This window comes from Trachypithecus francoisi, unplaced genomic scaffold (assembly GCF_009764315.1).
Source record: "Trachypithecus francoisi isolate TF-2019V2 unplaced genomic scaffold, Tfra_2.0 Lachesis_group13, whole genome shotgun sequence".
Classification (NCBI taxonomy): domain Eukaryota; kingdom Metazoa; phylum Chordata; class Mammalia; order Primates; family Cercopithecidae; genus Trachypithecus; species Trachypithecus francoisi.
Window position 1 is genome coordinate 105,129,812 of NW_022681458.1, and position 5,930 is coordinate 105,135,741.

General features: G+C 34.6%; 1 pseudogene; it reads left to right on the top strand.

Annotated features, from left to right (window-relative positions):
* Positions 1 to 486: 486 nt before the first annotated feature.
* LOC117095416 lies at positions 487 to 1,546 on the top strand (annotated as a pseudogene).
* Positions 1,547 to 5,930: the final 4,384 nt, after the last annotated feature.

Sequence of the window (5,930 nt, forward strand, 5' to 3'; positions counted from 1 at the left end):
CCTGAAGAGATATACTGGAGAAACATTATAATTAAGTTATAAAAGTCAGAATTTTAAAAACAGCAAGAGAAAAGAAACTTCTCACACAGAAAGGAACTTCTATCAGCAGACTTTGCAGCAGAAACGTTACAGGCCAGCATATCCAGCTTCAGCAGTCTCAGCTCCACCAGCTGAAGAATAAATGGGATTTGCATGAACTCCACTCTGAACTGAAACAGAGATTGCAGTGTTAATATCCTTTTCTTCTGATCATTATTAACAGTTCCTCAGAAAATTAAATATCAGAAGACAGAGAAGCTCAGGAGGGTGAATTGTTGGCCCTGAAGATTATTTATGATGGAGATGAATTTAGAAAAGTAGAGTCTGTTCAAGGTGGAGAAACCAGGTTCTATTTGGATTTGCCACAGAATTTCAAGATATTTGTGAGCGCTATCTGCTCTATGCAAGCATTTAGACTTCCTATGGGAAGAACACCATGCCAGCATGGTCCTTTTTGCCTAGATGCAGTTTCTTAAGAAAGAGATCCTAGTGTTCTTGAATATTGTCTCTCCTTTCGAGCTCAGGGTGGGTTCTCAGAAAAAAAGTATAGAGAATGACAGCTCAAGCCTCTCCTAACACAGGGCTAGATATTGGAGGAGCTGCTGGATCTAATGTAGACCAAGAGGAAATTGTGGATGAGAGAGCTGTGTGGATGTGGAATAACTGTCACGTCTAATCCAGAAAATCTTGTACTTTGATCAAGCTCAGCACATAAAATGCTTTAATAGTAAATTTTTCCTGTGCAATATCTGTTTCTGTGAGAAGCTGGGCAGTGAATGCATGTACTTCTTGGAGGGCAGGTGTGTATACTGCAAAGCTTGTCTGAAGGACTACTTTGAACTCCAGATCAGAGATGGTCAGGTCCAATGCCTCAACTACCCAGAACCAAAGTGCCCTTCGATGGTCACTCCTGATCAGGTCAAAGAGCTAGTGGGACCAGAGTTATTTGCCTATTATCATTGCCTTCTCCTCCAGCCCCCTTTGGACCGGATGGCACTTGTGGTATACTGCCGCTGCTCATGCTGCCAGTTGCCTGTGATGCAGAATCCTAGCTGCACCATGAGCATCTGCTCCAGCTGCAATTTTGCCTTCTGTACCTTGGGCAAATTGACCTACCATGGGGTCTCTCTATGTAAGGTGACTGCAGATAAATTATAGACTTATGAAATAAATCCCTGAATGCAGATGAGGCCAATAAAAGATTTTTGTAACAAAGGTATCATAAGAGGGTGATTCAGAAGGCATTGGAAGAGATGGAAAGTAAGGAGGGGTTAGAAAAGAACTCAAAGAGCTGCCACATTGTGGAACTCCCATAGAGAAATTAGATGAATGTAGTAAGATGACATGTACTGACTGTATGCAATATTTCTGTTGGATTTGCATGGGTTCTTTCTCTAGAGCAGACTCTTAAAAACATTTCACTGATCCTACCTCACCATGTTTTAATGGACTGTTTCACGCTATGGATGTTAATGGAGACATTTGGGAAGATGGGATTGAAGACTAGTTAATGACTGCTCAAGATATGGAAGTGGATTGGTTTTCCCTAATCTTTTGTCAAGTACGCAAAGTAACTTTGCGGGATATTTATGACACTATTCATTCACCCTTCCTGTGTAGAAGATATGGAAGAACAAGTCTTGTATTTTCATGTGGTACTACTGATGAAGGTGCATTCATACATTTTTTAATGTAAGTTGAGCAAAATTATAAGCTGAAGCTTCAGAAAATGAAATAACAGAATATTAGATATAATGTGTGCAAATCTCTGAGTTGTTAAAAATTAAATATTTATTTTCTTCCCAAAGCTTTAGGTAAGAAAAGAGGGGTCAAGAGTTAAACTTAGAGACCCTTTTTGTCTCAGAAGCATCCCTCTAAGGCATTCTGTTGGAGGTCCCTCAGTACTACTCCTTACAATAGGTATGGGTTGAAGGCTTGTGAAAATTATACTGTGATTCTGATCTAATTTACTCCATGTTAGTCACATTCCTTCCAACCTATATTTCAGCTAAGTCAGTTCTCTTTGGAGGGAGCTCTATACTCTGTAACTGACTGGATGATCTAGTGTTATTTTCATATACTGCTTTTCAGAATGGAAATTTACAATACTTTAAAAATATTTTTTAATACCACAAATACTGTGGGGCACTTGATATTTATTAGTGATGCATATGGTCCACTGGTTTCAGGCCAAATCTAGAATTTAGTGATACTGGCTCAGAAGAATTTAAGTTCTATTCAACCTTCCTGGGCATTAGAGTCTAGATTCAAAATGACTTGTCTTTACTACTTTTGTTCCACATTCCCTCTCTTTACTTTTGCCCTACCTTCTGTTTGTAAAGACAATTTTAATATTAATTCCAGCAACACCTGTTTTTATTTCCTCTGCTGGAATAGGAGAAAGCCTAATATATTCCTAAGTTGAAAGTTCTTGAATTATCCACATTTCGCACTGTACATGCCTATAGTGACAGTATACAACCTGTCTATTCCACTGTAGTTCCAGTCCTAACTTTCTGAATTCTTTTAAAATATCTTCTCTAACAAGCTATGGGAATTTGGCTTCCTATTTTTTTTTTTGCAATGGCAATGTCTTGGGTGATAATTTTGGATTGATAACTATTCCTTTTTCTGGGTTTTCTTGGCTTTTTGAAAAATTGTCTTTTCTAATAGTTTGGTGAGTGGCTTGGTAGCAAAGTATGATTTTTTAGAAAAGAGTACAGAAAAATTGAACTGCTGCTCAAGAACATATTCTTTTTTCCTACTTTGTCATTGAAAATTGAGGAATCACTTTTAACTGTTTTAGGTGTGTATATCCAAAGAGTGAGCGAGGACTATGTTTCCGGACTGTCAAAGGGGATGCTTAAACTTAAAAATAAAAATAAATTTTAAAATCATGTTACTAAAAAGAAAGAAACATTACAGGTCAGGAAAGAATGGGATAATATATTCAGCATACTGAAAGGAAAAAAAAATCTGTATTATATTGCTGATGCTGAGTATCTGTATTATACCCAACTAAACTGTCATTTAAAAAATGGTGAAGAGTTAAAGACTTTCCCAAACTAACAAAAGCTAAAGGAGTTTGTCAGCACTAGATTAACAGTGAAATGAAAAAAAGAAGTTAAGCAGCACCACCAAGACATATGAAATTATAAATTTCACTGTAAAAGTCAATATAAAGATAAACACAGAATATTGTAGTATTGCAATGGTGACACATAAATTACTTTTAACACTATAATGAGTTAAAGGGCAACATTATTAAGAATTCCAGTAACAATAGAAATTTGTTAATGTAAACATAATATAAAAAAGAATATCTGACATCAATAACATACAGTTGTGGGGGAGTAAAGTGTAAACTTCTGCATGCAATTGTAGTTAAAATGTTGTCAGCTTCAAATAGACTGTCACAATTATAAAACATTCAATTCAAACCTTATTGTAACCATAAGAAAAACCTCCAGTAGATACATCAAAGATAAAGAGAAAAGAATCAAAATATATAACTGCAAAAGCCATCAAAACACAATAAAGATAACAAGAGAGGAAGAAAGGAAGAGGAGAACTATAAAAGAGACAGAAAACAATTAACAAAATGTCAAGTTAATTGTAGTGTTCTTACCTATCACTAATTACTTTAAATTTAAAGGACTAAACTCCCCAGTCAAAAGACATAAATGGCTGAGTGGACTTAAAAATAACAGGTAATACCCAAATACACACTGTGTGCAAGAGACCCAGTTTAAGTTTAAGGACACACATAGACTAAAAGTGAAAGGGTGGCAAAAGATAGTCCATGTAAAAAATAACCAAAATAGAACAGGAGTGGCTACATTTTATATCAGACAAAATACACTTTAAATCAAATAATTACACAAGAGATAAATAAGGTCATTAAATGATGATAAAGGGTCAATTTTATTAAAAAATAAACAATTATAAATATATGTTCACCCAACATCAAAGACCCTAAGTATATAAGTATATAAAGCAAACATTTTGTAATCAAAAGAAGAAATGAAAACATAATACTAATATGTAATTTTTCTTTTTTTTTTTTTTAGATGGATTCTCACTCTGTTGCCAGGCTGGAGTGCAGTGGCATGATCTCGGCTCACTGCAACCTCCGACTCCCTGGTTCAAACAATTCTCCTGCCTCAGCCTCTCAAATAGCTGGGATTACAGGTACGTGCCACCATGTCCAGCTAATTTTTTTTTTTTTTGTATTTTCGGTAGAGACGGGTTTCACCATGTTGGCCAGGATGGTCTCGAACTCCTGACCTCGTGATCCGCCTGCCTTGGCCTCCCAAAGTACTGGAATACAGGCATGAGCCACTGAGCCTGGCCATAAGTAACTTTAATACCCCACTCTCAATAAAGGATAGATCATCTAGATAGAAAATCAATAAAACAGCAGAACTGAAGAATACTATAGGCTAAATGGACTTAACAGACATATATAGAACATTCTACTTAGTATCAGCACAATATTCATTCTTCCCAAATACATGTAAACATTCTCTAGCATAGAGTCCATGCTAGATCACAAAACAATTCTCAACAAATTCAATAAAATTAAAATCATCTAAAGTATTTTATCTGATCATAATGGAATGAAACTAGAACTCAATAATAGAAAGAAACTGGGAAAATTCACAAAAATGTGGAAATTAAACAACATATACTTAAATAACTATTGGGTCAAATAAAAATAAAAAAGGAAATTAAAAAATATCATGAAACAAACAAAAACAAAACATACCCAAACTTTTGGGATATAGACAAAGCAGTACTGAAAGGGAAGTTTATAGAAACAAACATACGCATTTAAAAAGAAGAAAGATGTCAAATTAACAAGGTAATTTTAGACCTCAAGAAACTAGAAAAAGAAAAAATGAAGCCCCAACTTAGCAGAAGAAAAGAAAATAATAGAGTAGAAATAAATGAAATACAGAATAGTAAAACAATAGAAAAAAATCAATGACATTCTTTATTCTTTGAAAAGATAAAGAAGATTAATAAACCTAGACTAAGGACAAAAGAGAAGATTCAAATAAAATCAGAAATGAAAGTAGAGATATTGCAATTGATGTCACCAAAATCAAAAGGATCACAGGGACTCTGACAATTATACATCAACAGATTGAACAAACTATAAGAAATGGGTAATTCCTAGAAACATGCAACATACCAACACAGAATAAAGAAGAAATAGCACTTCTGAACAGATCAATAACAAATAAAGACATTGAAGCGGTAATAATAATAATAATAATAAAACTTTCAATAAATAAAAGCCCAGAACCAGATGGCTTCAGGGATAATTTTATCAGATATTTAAAGAAGAAGACATACCAATTTGTCATAAACTTAAAAAAAAATAAAAGAACAAGAAATGTTTCCAAATTCAGTTTTTGAGGCATCGTTCAGCTACCAAAGGCATCACAAGAAAAGGAACTATAGGCTAATATCTTTTATAAAAATAGATGCAAAAATCTTCACAAAATACTAACCAACCAAATTCAGCAGCACATTTAAAAGGATCATACACTATGACAAAGTAGGATTTATTTTTGGGATGCAAGCATGGTTTACATTAACAGAATGAAGGGTAAAAATCACATTATAATCTCAATAGATTTAAGAAAAGCATTTGATAGAATTCAACACTATTCCGTAATAAAAACTCAACATTTACGTATAGAAGGAACTGACTTCAATACGATAAAGGCCATTTATGATTAGCCCACAGCTAACATCATACCAGTGGTGAAAAGCTGAAAGCTTTCCCTCTAACATCCGGAACATGGTAAGGATGCCACTCTTGCCTCTCTTATTCACCATAATATCGGAAATCCTAGCCATAGCAAATAGGCAAGACAAAG